Raw genomic sequence first — 17,088 nt, 5'->3', positions numbered from 1 at the left:
CATTGGAAGAATTTTCAAAGTTGCTGAGCAGCGGACATCAATGATGCCTGGGCCTGTAAACTTTGATATCAATAACAATGGATTTTATAACGCTGAACCACTGTACTTTTTACAAATACTGAGATTCCATAGGTGGTCTTCTTTAATCCAGTGTGTTCTAACTTTGGAGAAGGTAGACACTGTTTTGGTCTGTGCTTGTCTGCATGCATGCAGTGTTGGAATACAGGAGGGTTTAAAAACGTTTGTCCCTGCCTTGATGGGTGCTGTTTGCTACATATACCATTGAGGTAATCTAATAGCTATAATCTTGTCTACTTTCATGGACTATCGTTTTGAAATTAAAAAACCTGAGTGGACACAGATTTATTGAGTGTTAATGAGCGGGCTGCCCAGTAAAGTAGAACCCTGGCCATGGACCTTGACGCATTCCATCCATGGCACATTGACCACCTAGTGCTGAAGGGGTGTGCTCAGCTTAATAACTGGTGTTTCATTCGTCCTATAAACACCTGTCCCACTATTGCCACGGAAGAATACATCTCTTGTATTCTTGTAACCATTACTGCTAAGAACCAGTGAGTGACTGCTGCTTGTATGGTAAAGAAAAGTGTGTGTGTGCTTTTGATCTGCCGATTCACATATGATCTCTTCAATAAATACAACTTAATGTGTCTTCGCAAAACCAATGACATTATTTTAAATGTGTACTGTAGGAGAACATTGAGAAAGCTGATGGCAAAGGCTGCCTATTTGCAGCCACTCGATAACCACGTGGGGGACAGCCTTGACGCTGAAGGTTCAGTATGCTCTCTGCGACCTGTTAGCAAGCCAAGAACCTTGATGACCCCACAGCTAAGCCGGGAGGTGCAGTAACTGGCTGCTCCAAGTACATGCCAGGCTTTGAGGGGAGGGGGCTACCAAGCGAATGAATCACACGATCCCAGGTGAAAAGAGGCCAAGCCCGGCTGGAAGGAGACTGTAGGAGAAATTAATGGGGCCCAAAAAGCAAGTAGTGACACCCACTGCTATGAATATTGCTAGAATTAATTGCAAAAAAGTGTAAGAAACTATCAAATTGGTAACATGTAGAGTGACCCCAAACATCATAAGGCTGGACCAATACTACAAGGATATAATAGCAGGCCCACATGGTAATACGGTGCAGAACTTCTAATTGCGACTAATAAGTTACCATTAGCTGCTAGTGATCATAACTAGGCCACAGATGAGGAGAGGCCAGAAAAAGATATTGAAAGCGAAGAAAATATGGAGGTACTACGGCATGCGCTTCATGAAGTTACTAGAGTCCGAGGTGACCTAAATGTGTGTCCATAAGAAATGTGGTGTGTCCATAAGAAATGTGGTGTGGGTAATGTAGGGGGGAGGATGTGGCTTTATGGCTAGAGGGTCGACCTAGAAGCTGGGGAACCGGGTTCGAGTCTCAGCAGGGACTCTCAACATCCTGTGGTTCTGAGCAAATCACTTAAGGGGAGATTTACTAAGCTTTTGCGCCGTATTTGCGTCCCAAAAGTGATGCAAAACGACGCAAAATCTATTTTTCCACCGCTAAACTTGTTTAGCGCTGGAAATAACGTAAAAGTAATGTGAAGCAGCGTATTGCACTGCTTCGCGTTACTTTGCGCCATGGGGACGCACCAAGGGTGGTGCATGGTGTAGTGCTAGAGGCTCTCTTGTGGCCTGACACCCTGTGATGACCTTTGACTACCATTATTTTAACTAACTTTAGTGTGTTATTTTATCCTAGCCTGGATGTACGATGTCCTCCACATGCCTTGCTTCTCTTACAGGTTATTTCTTGTAATCTTGCTGTCTTTCATTGGGAGCTGTCACGGAGTCGGACAACCTGGCCAAGAACAGAACGTGTGGGATGTGCGTTTGAAAGCGTGAGAGGGAGAGAGAGGTGTGGAAAGTACTCTTTGGTTTCGAAGTGCAGTGTTGTGGGCAGTGATGCAAACATGTGCTTGGTGTTGTACATTGAGAGATGAAGTATATGAATCTATAAGCAAGTCAAGTCAAGTCAAGTCAAAATAGTCTTTATTTCGAATATTTCATCTTAAAAGACATATAAATATTTCATCAGGACAGTTAAAATTGGAATCTATAAGCAGTTGTGCACAATTGTGCATTGTGTTGTACATTGATGAGAATTATGAAGTTTTTACTATTGGCTTTGACATAGCCTCATGTCATTCTTGTCCTGACTTTGCCTTGCTTCAGCTTTTCTGCATGCTCAGCAGCGCTTGCAAGTTGTTTGGGTGATTTGTGAGCTCCATCAAGATAAAGGCTGGAACATGCGAGATTTAGAGAAGGGGACGTGAGAACTCTTTCCTGCCATGGGAATGCTTGCTTGGAACCTGGCCAGTTCTGGTAAGATTCCTCTGGCCCAGGGGGAGGTCTTTCCCGAACCTTCTAGTGTGCTTTGAGATCATAAAGCTGAGGGTTGTTGACTCAGAAACCGGAAGTTTGGAATCTGAGTGGGGACAGACGCGTCTACCTCAGAGCGTGGGACCCTGGTTGCTGAGGCTCTCAATCATGGCTGTTTAACTTCCCCAGTCTCAGATGCAGTGTTTGCACCAGGTGATGTATTGAGTTTTGGCTATTGCCATTGTGATGTTCGGCCAGTGGCTTTGATCATTTGATGTGTTTTCTTTGTGACGTGTGAGTGAGTCAAGGTGCACCTCCAAAGTAATCATTTGATGTGTATATATATCTTTCTGATCTCTTGCAGGATGTCCAGTATATTTGATTGAGTCTTATTTCATATTATTTGCTGCTTGTTTATTCATCAGTATTATTCATGGATTATGTTTACCAAGTGTGCTATTATTGCTTGCATATAACATATATATATATATCTCTTTGTGTATTTGAATCTTGTGCATTTGGCATCTGGGAAAGCCTTTCTGTTAGAGAGCATTGTGTAAAATAAAACCCCAAGCCTTATTCTAAAAGAGAGAGAGTCCTTGCATTATGTAAAATAAAACCCTTTTCTAAAGGTGTTGTGTTTATGTCTCCTGCTTCGCCTAGTGGGTTTGGGCTACCGTGTGGAAGATTCTGTATTATCTGATAGACGCAAGCAAGACACATGGGCGTTCCCATGCCACCACCCTAGGTTTCTCACGCTAAAAACTCAATTTACTAAACACAGTAGATTGGGTTTAGCGTGAGAAAACTGCACCTTCTTCAACTAGGCGCAAATGCACTGTGCAGCACGCATACAAAGTGGGAAAAGCTTTCCCTTGTGTCAAGCACCTGTAATCAGCTCCGGCGCGAGGGAAAGGGGAGGAGAGAGCCATGTCTTTGAAGATATGGCATACGCTTGCTCCATCCCTGTTGCGCAATGCCGCGCAGCTTCGCGGGGGGCTGCGCTGCATTGGGCAGCTTTTTTGTACATCTCCCCCTTAATCTCCCCATGCCCAACAAAAATGAATGTGTCCGTCTGTAATGCAATTGGTGCTCATGTAAGTGCTCTGATACCTTCGGGTCAAGTTTGTGCTATATAAAACACCGGTGAAAAAAAAGGGACTATGTGCTGACTCTTCCGTGCCCGTTAAAAACTAGCAGGCCATCCTAAGGAAGACAATAGCTAAGGTAGTGGGGGAAGATCAAGCTAGGCCAGGCTTCAGGACTGAGCAGCACAAATAACCATAGCAGAGGCATTGAGACATTAACTTTGAAAGTGGCTTCCTAACTAAGAGAACAAAATGCGTGTGCATGCTGATTGTAAAGCAGTGACACAATATGCCAGGCCTTGGACAACCGAGACAGACTTCTGCACGAAGATGTAAAAGATACATCACTCAGCTTTAGTCTGTGGGGCCATGAAAGTAAAAATCATTTTACACAGATGGAGCTTTGAAGCCTTCCCACCTGCAGTGTATATCATAACATTTTATACCAGATGCTGATGGAGCGAGGCCTGTTGGTTGTGAACACACCTTCATAACAACATCAAGCAATTGGAAACAACTTCAGTATGAATAACCCTTACAGTATACAGCGGGTACACTTATGACATTCGGCGAGGTTTGTGGGTCAATTTGACTGACTACTCATATATTTAGGGGCAACTGCTTCCTGTTTTCTTCAGTAATTCGAGATACATAAGGGGCAATACCTTTGACGATGGAATTCACGAACACAAGTAGCCTCTCCAGTCTTTATCACAATCAAGGGCAGAAAGGGGCAGCAGCTTAAATAAAGGGATGGTTTACACCAACCGCCCCTCTCTCACAGGAAGTGCGTCAGCTATGTGCAATAGTGCTGAGTAGGTTTGTGAGTGTAAAGCAAGCTCCCGCGGGGGTGGTCTGTGCTGCCGTCATAGGCAGAACCCAGTGCCCCACCTCAAGAAGTACCCACAGTGTAATAATGTGTTGCCTCCTCCATATCAGCAATCTGTATGACCAATTTCAGAAAGTTTTAAGGGGAATTAGCATTCCGTGTAGGGGACCGATTCTGGAAGTACAGCCAGATACCAGCCGCAACAACATTAAACAGTGGTCACCAAGGCGCCATGAGTTCTCATTGGACACAACAATAACATTCTAGTGAGGCTATGGCAGCGGCCAATTCAGGTCATATAAGTTTGCAGGTCATGGTTGGGGATGCCTCGGTGTTGGCAGTTGGAGGAGTTACAGAGTGATGCAAAGGACATTGGTGTGAAAATCTACCAAAAAAGAGCCCATAGGGACTTCATTCCAATATCCTGGGGAGTTCTTACGGCAGATCCCCGGGATGAAAGCAAAAGCAGCCTGTAATTGCCAAGGCAGCTGTAAGCTTGAACAACAGGGGGCTTGCCTGATAATGCTTCACCTTTGAGCTTCAGCTCTTTTCCTGGACTATGGGGTCCTGATGTGGGATGAACCCCCAAAGGGTCAGCACCAGATGTCATGTATCCCTGTTCCTCATTGGCTAATCAGGCAGGCAGCCAGCTTAGGTCATATCATATCATCACTGGCTGCCCTTGAATTACTCACAAGTTAGCACATTACCATACCAAATAAACTGGCTGCAACACAAATTTCTTCAAACTGGTGTGGTCTCACTCATGCACTTGTGTACTTTTCCCTTTTAAAAATAATTTGTTGCAGGTTTATCTCGAGCAAACTCGACCCAAAGGTATCAGAGCACTTTACATGAGCATCAGTTACATTACACAAGAACACATTCATTTTTGGTAGGCACGGGCAGATTAAGGGATTTGCAAAGAGTCACAGGATGTTGAGCCCACACCGAGGCTCGAACCTGGTTTCCCAGCTCCAAAGTCGGCAACTCTGGCCGTTAGGCCACATCCTCGCCCCATTACATTTGTTTGGTGTAACTAAGGGTGTAACCCTGGCCATGGGCTATCTGTTCTATATTATAGTCGGATAATTAAGGCACAATTTTAGTATTCCCTTTATATTCTTTTCAGTCACATACGTGAACCACAATTACGTAGTTTAAGTGGATAATACACATGCTGCAGGGATCAGTGTGCATCTTGCTGTTCACATATTCTGATGATGGTAAAATGGCATGGATAATGCACAGAATATAAGCACCAGATGTCACCTTGAAGGCCCCAGGTTTCAATGCCCGGTTCTTTCGGTAGACCACAACTTTCTAAAATAGCCCAGTGGGTTAATTTGCCTGCTGTGAAGATCGGTTTCTTAATTTCAGAAGATAGGTTCAAGCCCTGGAGTGAACCCATAGTACATACAATCATTAATTAGGGAGGAGACGTTGTCTAATGGCCAGAGTTACCCCCTTTGACATTGAAGAACCAGGTGTGAGACCCAGCGTCGCCTCAAAATCTTGTGATTCTGGGGAAATGACGATCTCCCTGTGCTTAAAAAATAAGTCCGACCTTCAGTAATGTCATCTGGTGCTTGTGTAAAGCACTCCAATGTGCCTGGGAAGATTTCGCTTAATATAAAAATTGAAAACAAATAATAAATAAAAACAGTAAACGGATAGGGAGTTGCTTGCAGACCGACATTGCCATTTCATCTATATTTTTCTATCGCTGTTTCTCAATAAAGGTCATGTGTGCTGAATATCTTAGTGTTATGTTAATCCTGAGTGCCTCCTGTGAAACTCACCAATGGGTCTTGATGCACTGTTTAGCAGTGTTCCACCTCTATTAACAGTTCTGTGCACATTCCTCTTCCAAAAAAGAGTGCACATATGGGTGTGACATCTTGGGGCGCCGTGGTAACAAGAGAGGGGCTGAAGTAGGGGCTAGGAGGGAATCTATGTGATAGTTCGTGTTCTGTGAGCCCTAAACCCAGAGCCAATGGAATTATGCGAAAGTGGAGGGCCAAATTATGCCAGAGAGGACTGACTACATTTGGCATCAATAAAATGCAAATTATGTGGCATAATGTGGCACGTTTTGTGATGGTATTATATCATTATTTTGTCATTTTTACAAATATTAACAATGCCTGGGCTAAATGTTTCACCTTATTAGAAACTGACTAGTATGCAAATCCAGAGAAAAGCAACTGAACGATGACCAGTCAGTCTTTGGGAATGGCCATCCGCTGGATCCGCAACACATCACCTCATTTTTAGCAACTGTTGGCCCATTTGAGTTATAAACGATTTTTCATGTTAAAATCTGCAAATTATGCAGTAGATGATGAAGTGTGTGGGAAATCCAGCAAAGCCATGATTATGAGGAAAATACTGCAGTCGCAGAATTGCATGATTCCAGTGGCCCTGCCTATAGATATCAGATGCTTTCTTCCATCCCACCTCTACCTCTCATACAAATGCTCTGATTCATTGTGCTTGATGTGGAGGTGCAGGTAGGGCTGAGCTGTGCTGACAGCAGCCATGCCTGAGCTTTGAGCACTCTGCCTGCCCTCTATGGCTAACTACAAGATCAGCCAGCTTCCACTGCATGAGAGGTTGAAGAGGTTTTGTGAATGATAAGAGTATGCAGTGGTGCAAGGCAGAAGCACAACAAAGTTTAATTTTTGGCTCCGGAGTGCAGAAGAGCCTCTGGCTGAGCCATAGCTAGACATCTTGCTTGAGTCGGGTTAGAACCTTCAATGGTCATACATACTGTTTTCCTATCTTTCTCTTCTTCTTTTTGTCTCCCTTCACTGTCTTTCTCTCTTTCTTGCTCAGGTCAAAGGGGCATTTTACTTTTAGTGACGTGCCTGTAGCGATAGGTAGCGTTAAGCCGCTTAACGTGTCTTAATGATGCCTTTTAATAAGGCCCCCTTTCATGCTATACTTAGCGTGAAAGGGGCGGGAAATGGGTGTTGTGGTGGGCGTTCCACTGCAAAACCTATTGATTTTGATGCTGCCCCATATTTACAAGGGTAGCGTAAATATGGCACAGCGCCAAAATTAATACCAGGAAAAACCTGGTATTGAACAGGCGTAACAAAGAGAAATGTTTCATTTCTACTCGTTTTTCCTGTTTACATGTGTGCTGCATTGTGCGGCACGCATAGGAACAGCAAAATGCCATTGATTGTTTATGTGCAGGAAGGTGATCCTTCCTGCACATAAACAATCAATTTAAAAAAAAGACTTTCTGCAATTTATATGCGTGCTGCATTAAGCAGCACACATAGAAGTTTCAAAATGCCATTTCAGATTGTTTATGTGTAGGCAGGGATACCTTCCTGCACATAAACAATCTTCCCCTACAATGCAGGCACCCTTGCACTATGGTACAAGGGTGTCTGCGTTGGCGTTAGGCAGCTAAAATTAGCTTCAGCACATGGGAAAACGCAGGGCTGCACCGTTTTCTTGTAAATATGGTGCAGCCCTCCATTTTGCAAGCGGCGGAGCATGGCGTTTAGCCAAGAAGGCTAATGCAGCACCCTGCCACTTCCTAGTAAATATGTCCCAAAGTCTGATAATCAAAAGCAAGTGCCTGTGGCCACCATCTGCAGCCACTGGCACAAATCAGCGCTGGGTGCACTGTAAAACCTGAGAGAACTTCCCTAATACATATCTCTCTTTCATAGCCAAAAGATGGAATGAATCACTTTCAACAGAATGCGTGTTTTTAATTTCCTTGAAATGTCTCGCCTGTGAATATCAGTCAGTGGGCATCATCTGTCGCTGCTTGTCTATGGAGGTCCCAGCGTAGCAGACGACTTTTTTCTTTTCAAAAGTGGGTAGACATGCTCTCCATGAGACTGACACATTCATGCCTATGGCTACAAATCCTCCTGTGACATTTCAGCCACTACACCCATGGTTGTCTGATGTGAGTCACCCTCTTGAGTGAGGACTCCCTACAAGATGAGTAGTTGTTGACAGTTTAATACCAAGCCTCACTACCAAACAGGATATATATCTCATGGTCAACAATAGTTTGAAAGTGAGCTGATACGTCAGATAATTCCACTGTGCTCTTCATCCGATAAACACATAGTGGCGTCCTCACAAGACTGCAGACCCTCAATCACTTGAGCAGAACTAGCTCTGGGTGCAAATGGCATGCCCCAGAGTGCTCAGCTCACAACCGCATCATCGGCCACACCAGGAGGCACCGATTTCCAGCATTGGGGCTCCCAGAGCGTGGGACCCAAAGCCACAGGAGTCAGCAGTTGATTTTCAAGCTGGGAGTGGGGGGTAGAACTGCATGACCCAGACTTCTACTCTAACAACCACATCTTCGGCCACGCCAGGATGTGTCTATTTCCAGCACCAGGGCTCCCACAGCGTGGGACTTACAGCCTTGGGAATCAGAAGTTGATTTGTAAGACGGGGCGAGAACTGCATGCCCCAGTCTGCTCCGCTCACAATCGCATCATCGACCATGCCAGGAGGTGCCTATTTTCAGCTCCATGGCTCCCGCAGCGCGGGATGCACAGCCTTGGGAGTCAGCAGTTGATTTGTGATCCGGGGCAAGAACTGCATGCCTCAGACTGCTCCTCTCACAAAGGCATCATCAGCCTTGCCAGGAGGCACCTACTTCCAGCACCGGGGATCCCGCAGTGCGGGATATGCCCGGGCAAGGCCCAGGCAAAGACTGGGCCAATAGTGGGCCCGTCTGTGCCCAACAGAGCCCAGAGGAGACTGGGCTGGGCCCCCCCTTCGTGGTCTTGAGATCACAGGTGTGCATCTTCGTGGGGGCGGTCGGAGAAGGAGTTTCATCACTCTAGGCTTCGGAGAGTAAGACGATTGTGCCCTGTATTAAAGGTAAACTGGGTTTTCATAGTGTCGGAGAGTATCTTGTTTTTTTATTTTTTCTGTTTTCTTCTTATTTTAAAGATGACTAAATTGGTAAAAAGAAGGCCACCACTACCAGAACTCAAGCAGGGTTAAATCCTACCACAATCGACACTTTCTTAGCTAGAGCGGTCAGTGTCATTTCCAAGGAGATCGTCTTAGCTAAGAGACGTTTGTCCTTGGGGTGTCGTGGAGAAACCTCACCTTACAACCAAGTTATTCAGGTTTGGGAAGTTGTGAGTCCTGTCTTGAAGGTGATAGATAGGTAATTCTCCGAGACTTCATCCCAGAGAAATGAGCCAGTAGGAGTCGCCATTCATATTCCAGGTAAGGAGGCCTTAATTCTCACACTTATTATATAAAGAACAATGGTAAACACGAGGCCACTTCGGTCCTCGGGTAGCCTGGGCTACTATTAATTAAATGTGCATTAGTCAAGAGAGACATGGAGAGAGTCCTCGAGGGACTTGTTACAAGGTATATGCCGGGACACAAGGTTGATATGACATCACAATTATTCACAGCATAAATGGAATATCACTTTTTGATAGTTCTGGTGCTCACACAATTATAGTGAAAGTGCATGAAGTGAGGGATTGGTGACATAAAAACATTACATCACATTTACATCAAAACTCCAATTAAATTAATACAATGGAGGACCTTTGGTTGGAAAAAGGTTGACAGCGTTTCGATCTCAATAAATCAAGATCATCATCAGGACGAAAAGTGTCCTGACTAATCCGATCTATGCGGACCCCTAAATTGAGGGGCTAACTTCCTCACCTGCCGATTTCTTCATCCGATTGATTTGGAACTCGCTTAGGCTCAGTTGCTCCCTGTGACCATTGGAATTGCAGATTCCCAGATCTACTGGCGAACACCCACGCCTACCGGGGTGTTACTCTCCGCCTCAACCGGAACGCACCAAGACTCACTTCATCTTCGGACCTCCAATTCTTCTCGCTCACACTTTTCATCCTGATGATGATCTCGATTTATTGAGATTGAAACGCCATCGACCTTTTTCCAACCAAAGCTCCTCCATTGTATTAATTGAATTCGAGGTTTGTTGTCAATGCAATATAATACAGATTACCCCTGGTACAAATACTGGGGTCTCCTTGTTCTTGAAAAGATTAATTCTCAACCCAGCAGTAAATCCCCCAGCTTTGAAATGTAGGCGGAAGTCCAGGCAAGTGATGGAAGCGATTCCCTCATCTCCATCTCCGGAACTTGGCTAAGGTGCTATAGACAACACAGGAGCCACACAGCACTCTCCCTGGTACACAATGCTGAACAAATGTACTGTGATTCTGAGAGATTGTTTAAATCCCTTGAGAGAGAGAGACTAGATAAACTAGAAATTGTAAGTGGGAAAGTTCTATCTATGTACCAGGAGCAACAAAAGACCCCTCAAAAGGGGGTCCTTTTCCCATCTAAGAGTGTAATTGTTGATGACACGATATTTCATAATGGCTGTCGCATTTGAATGAAAGACGAGACTCACAGGTACGTGTATGCAACCTTCTTTATTCACTACTGCATTTTCCTCTGCCTGCACAACTCCCTTCCCCCTCCCTTCCGGTTCCTTCCCCTTGCCTGTCGTCCTGCCTGGTCCTCGCGCCGGAGCCAGGCATGGCAACATTATAATGGCAACCTTCCTTTTAGTTGTAACAACAAGAGGTAATGTTTGTCAGTGACTTGTGTCCCATATCCAGCCTGAGAAGGCTTCAAATCTTTCAGCCCAGACATCTAGTAAGCCTAGCTCTGCTGCCTGTGCCCGAATATCACCTAATATATCAGGGGGTTCCCAGTCTACTTTAAGCTATTCACAGCTGCCCGTGATTAATTTAGCTCCCGCCAGCTGTCCTTTCATTATTAACTTAGCTGGTGTTGTCCTAGTGTTGAATTCTCCCCATGAGACTCCCATCCAGCTCCAAAATAAGGTGTGTCATTGGCAAAAAAACTGAACTTTTAATGCACAGGATCATCTTAATATCTTGATGGTGCGCCGTGTGGCCTGGGTTGGACCCTCCCCAGAAACCTCCAAGGGGACTGCATTATAGTGAATATTAGTCACCCAATATTTGCAGGCAGATTCTTGTCTGGGCACTTTAAGTCCTCTACAAGTGGTGGTGTTCATATCCTCTCACTGGGCTATTTTTATAGACCACATTTTTTAGAGTTGCCCGCAGAGTCGCACCTGACCCCACCATTGTGTCCAATTTGTGACAAATGTAATGTTAGATGTGCTAATCGTTTTGCCCCATTAGTAAATCTTGATGAACAGGATTGACAACCTGTGGCCCCTTGGCGACGGTCTTAAGTCACAGCCTTAGTCAACCATTTGAGGGACTGTATGGATTGGATGTCCAGCCAAAGCACAGTGAGGTAAATAACCCTGCCTCAGAGTTAAATGTAACGCTGGATATATCAAATAAATATTAGTTTATTAACTCAAGACACTACCCCAACATTATTTAGGGAATTGCAGGCGACTGTCTCATGTGAGTGCAGTTGTTTTACTGTGATTATTTGGAACGTGGCTGGTCTAAAAAACAACCTAACAAACCCAGAGTGTCTCGCTTTTATAATCGGGTACGATTGCAATGCTTTTCAAGAACCTGGGCCATATCCCCGATATCATGCTATGGTTTTTCATGATATTCGTGTCCGGCTGTGGCCTCCCCCTCTGGAAGAGCCAAAGGAGGACTTGCCTTCTGGATCAAGCTTAATCTCAGACTTAAAGTGTCTATTGTAAATACAAGCAGTCCCACGTTCCAGGTCTTGTAAATAAAAGACAGTAGGTGCTTTTTTAGTTTTTATTTTCTTAATTAATATAATAATGATTTTTTAAGACCTATAGTAATTTATTTTATGAGTTAACTCACTTTATAGCAGCTTTAAAACCACTGGGGGCAATGAATGTATCTTACCCAAAGATCCTATTATGAGGGGATCTTAATGGTAAATTAGGGAGTGAATATGCCGATCAGGGCACTTAATGTATTGGCCCTAATATTGCAATTGGTGACTCCAGGGGCTCTGCTTTGAAAGACCTAACAGGCCGTTTGGTACTTGAAGTCGTGGTTGATTGTCTCCAGGTGGGCTGCCCTGCCAAGCCAACTTATAGAGGCAGGGGTAAAGTGAAACTCAGCGGAGCGACTGCAATGCCTTACTGGTCAAAGGAGTTTTCCCATTTGGTTAGGGAAAGAGGTCCCTTATCATTCGATTGCATTAATACTCACTCCTAAGTTGGTCCAAGGCTAGTTTGGCACCTTAAAGAACCCTCAGCAGCATTAAACAATTTAATAAAGAAGTATCTCCCAGTTTTTTTTGGGCTGCTTGTCTAATGGAACCCTGAATGATTTGTTTCCTCATTATCACCAATTGTATAGTATTATTCGGAACTCCTTATTGTAACCCTTTAAACCTGCAATAGTCCATCCACGGTGGTTTGATAAGCAATGTTCTGCAGCTAACCACCACCTTAGAAAGGTGCTAGCAGATTCCCCTAGAGATAGAAAGGTGATCCGGGAGGCAGGGAAGTTCTATAGGATAACCATTAAGGAAAGGAAGCATTCTCTGTTTCGCAAGGACTGGTAGGCCTTAGAGTAGGCTGCTAAGCACCTTTGTAGCAAGGCATTCTGGAAAACTGTGCACAGGCTCTCTTTTTGTAATACCCCCTGAACCACCTTTTAATGTATAATATTTTTGGGCAGTATTGGGTGAAACATTTGACTGACATTTACTCTTTGGACAATGCTAGTGAGCATGAGGTTACATGGAAGCAGCCTTTTGTCCCCCCCGCTCCTCTGCAGTCCATAATAGTGCCAATTTTTAAGAAAGCAGATAGGGGGTTGCCAAAATGCTACAGACCAATTTTTGCTGGTGGACAGCACAGTAAAGATACTGGGGAGAGCTATTTTACACCGATTACAAACATGGGCATTGAACAATAAGATTTTATCTGCACACTTATACTTTCATCCTGGGCTAGGCACAGTGGATCAGCGCCTGAATTTATATGATATGATATGATAAAATTATTTATTGAGCGCACGTTCACCAGCGGTTTCTTGGCGCTTAGACGGAATGCGTAGACAGATGTAGTGAGAATGACGATTCTCCAATTATCATACAGAGAGAATCTTGATTTCATTAAAGACAACAGAGGCTTACATTATGCAGTAACTTTTATTGCTGCCCAAGACATGCAGCCCTTTGAAGTGTAACAAGTACATCATAGATAAAGCTTTCCAAATAACAATAACAAAGCGCCATGGCAACCAACTATGTTCCTCTTGGAGCTGCGAAAGGATAGACAACTTCTTCCAAGATAAATGTCATTATGACTTCTTTACAAAGATCTGGAGTCTGGAGTAGAAAAAAGGAATATTGGTAGTGACTATTTCCATAAATCCATATAAGTAACATTTTATATAAATTAACATTGATAAAACATCCACCAGGGAGTGGTGGGAGGGATAATGTCAGCCTCCGTTCTCTTTAATGAAATCAAGATTCTCTCTGTATGATAATTGGAGAATCGTCATTTCATTACAAGACCGGAGGCTACATTATGCAAGTTTAAATCTCTGTAATGCTACGTTGCTTACATGTTCTACAGGTTTAAGATAACATCTAAAAGTGGAAGTATTTGACCAATCTGCTGCTTTGAAGATATCTGAAAGGGAACCTCCTCCCCAGAAAACCTTACTGGCCATAGCCCCTTAGGAAGAATGAGCGCCAAATTTGGATAAGTCAATACCTGCTTCCAACATCACCGTTCTAACCCATCTCAAGATAGTAGCAGAAGAGATTGCCTTGTAGGGGTTAACAAAAGAAATCAGTAGTTGATTTTCATTCATAGGTCCAAAAACACTCATTTTCTCTTCATACACTTTCATGCAACTTACCACACAATGTTTGGGACAGTCAAAAAAGATAGAGGTAGAAAATGTTTTCCGACATTGTTTTGGTCCTTTTCCATATCTCAAATAATACACCATCAGGTGAATAAATCCTATTAGAAATTCCTAATGCTTTAACGTCTGAAACTCGTCTAAAAGATATTAAGCAAAGTAGTGTTGCTAACTTAATGGAAAGTTGTTTCCTTGTAAGGAAGAGGTTACCAGGCCAGGATGTAAAAAGGTCGAAGATAAGATTTACGTTCCATAATGAATCATATTTGGCTTTAAGAGGACGTTTCAGTCTTATTCCTTTCATCACTCTACGAACTAGGGGGTCAGTACCGATAGAGAAGTCATTTAACAAGGAATGTCCTGCAGAAAACGCTGATCTGTAACAATTTACTGTTCTATAGGAAAGTCCGGATTTAAAAAGGTCTGCTAAGTAGTTTGCTACCTCTACAACAGGTGCGTCCACAGGATCCATACCCGTTCCATGCATCAACTACACCATTTTTTCCAAGCACCAATGTATCTTTTCCTTGTTCCCGGAGCCCATGACTCATCCAATAGGGTTTTAGCCTCTCCTGAAAGGCCCGAGTATCTTCTTGAACCCCTGAAATCTTCCAGGCAAGAAGGTTCATCTTTCCTTCTAAGAGAAGAGGATGTACCTCTCCATCTGGGCCCTGAAGGAGGTCCAAACCCCATATGATAAGGTGTGGAGTTTCTACTGCTAGTGCCATCATGCCTGGGAACCATATTTGAGAATTCCAAAAAGGAGTAATTAGAACAATGCGGCAACGCTCCCTTCGAACTTTCACGAGAACTCTCTGGATTAGTGCGAAAGGAGGGAAGGCATAACAATTCAGTATGTCCCAAGGTTGGAGAAGAGTGTCCACTGCAGTTGCTAGTGGGTCTGACCTCCAACTGTAAAAAAGATTTATCTGAAAGGTCAGCCTGCTGGCAAAGAGATCTATCTCGAAGGGCCCCCATAGATCTTGAATTCTCTGGAAAACCGAAGGATTCAGTTTCCAGTCACTGGAGTCTCTTAGGAACCTTGAGTTCCAATCTGCCCTTGTGTTTAGATGGACTGGGATGAATTCTGCCCTCAGAATTATTTTGTGATTCCAACAGAAATACCAAATCTTCTTGGCTAGATCTGCTAGAAGCTTTGACCTTGCTCCCCCTAATCAGTTGATGTAGGAGACGGCTGTGAAATTGTCTAATTAGATCAGAACTACACTGTTTTTCAGGGTAGACTTGAAGCTCATTAGTGCGTTCAGGCTGGCTAACATCTCCAAGCAATTTATGTGTAGGGTGAGTTCCTCCTGGGACCATTTCCCCCCAGTTTCTATTTTTCCTAGTCTGGCACCCCAGCGTAGATTGCTCGCATCGGATTCCAGTGCGTGATTTGGAGTTTTCCCGAATATTGCTTTCCCACTCCAACTGTCTAGGTTGTTGTGCCACCATAGGAGATCCTCTCGAGCTTCCAGAGACAGGGGAACGATGTCAGAGTACCAAAGAACTTTCTTCAGTCCTGAAGATTTTTGTCTCTGTAAAGCCCTGTAGTGAAGGGGCCCTGGGGAAATTGCTTGAATGGATGAAGAGAAGAGCCCTACAATCCTTGCTAGTTCTCTCAGGCTCACTTAGATAATTTCTTCGAAGGAAGTTGTAATTGAGTTAGAGGTGTGTTCACCTGAAAAACTAGAAACTCCAGGTTTTGTGAAGGGGTCATAATGGATTTCTCTACATTGATAATGAAACCTAGACTCTCTAGGAGATCTACAGTCCATTTCATGTGAGTCAATAATTCTTCCTGTCTTTGAGACATCAATAAGATGTCGTCTAGGTAGATAATCAGACGTACTCCTCTTCTCCTTAAAGAGGTGACCACTGGCCTCAGGACCTTGGTGAAGCACCAAGGAGCTGAGGATAGGCCGAAGGGGAGACAGCGAAACTGGTAGGTTGTATTCCTCCAAACAAACCTTAGGTATTTCTGAGAATCTGGATCCATAGAGATTGCAAAATAGACGTTCTTGAGGTCTAGTTTTATGAGCCAATCTCCCTCTTGGAGAATATCTCTCAGAAGATGTATACCCTCCATTTTGAAGTGTCTGTATACAAGGAAGGAGTTTAATTCCTTTAGAATTATTACGGGGCGCCAGCCCTTTTCTTTCTTTTTCACGAGAAAGATTGTGCTCACAAAGCCCGGACCAATGTTTGAAACAATAAGAATCGCCCCTTTGGCTAACATTTGTCTCACTTCGACATCTACTAGCGTGGATTGTTCTTGGTCTAGTGAAAGTTCTCTGGGTTGTTTTGTCTGATAAGGAGTAGTAATAAAATCTATTTTGAAACCTTTTACAGTCTCTAGGACCCAGGCATCGTTTGTTATGGATGACCAATTGTGGCTGAAAAGAGAGAGCCTTCCCCCTACCTTTGGGGGGGAAGAACCAGGAGGAGAGCTCCTTACCTTGTTGTCCTTGATCTTGCAATCTTCCTCGATTGTTTCCGCCTCGTGTTCGACTGTTGCGGCCCCTCTGGCGGAAGAAGCGGTTATTCCCCTGATAGTATCTTGAAAAACCGTGTTGGTTTTGTTGGTAAAAGGACCTGTTATATCCACACCTCGCAGCTGGTCCTGCCCTGACAGCCCTTCCAAAAACTCTTCCTCCGAACATGCGTCTCATGTTTGTTTGGGCTTTGTTAAAGGTGGAGAATGTGGAGACATATTTACCAGGTGTCTTAATGAAGGTCTCTCCAAAGAGTAGACCATTTGGGTCTCCTTGAACATCTTTGTTCGCTAGATCTCCCAACTTGGGGTTCATGCGCATTAATATTGCCCTTCGTCTTTCGGAGGTTAGATTGGCGTTAGCGTTTCCGAGCAGGCAAATGGCACGTTGGCTCCAACCTCGTAGGAGTTCAGAGTCAACCGGGATCCCATTCATTGAGGACTCCTCAGCTAGGTCCA

This window comes from Triturus cristatus, chromosome 4_2, assembly GCF_964204655.1.
Source record: "Triturus cristatus chromosome 4_2, aTriCri1.1, whole genome shotgun sequence".
Taxonomy (NCBI): Eukaryota; Metazoa; Chordata; class Amphibia; order Caudata; family Salamandridae; genus Triturus; species Triturus cristatus.
Note: the sequence above shows the minus strand (reverse complement) of the source record.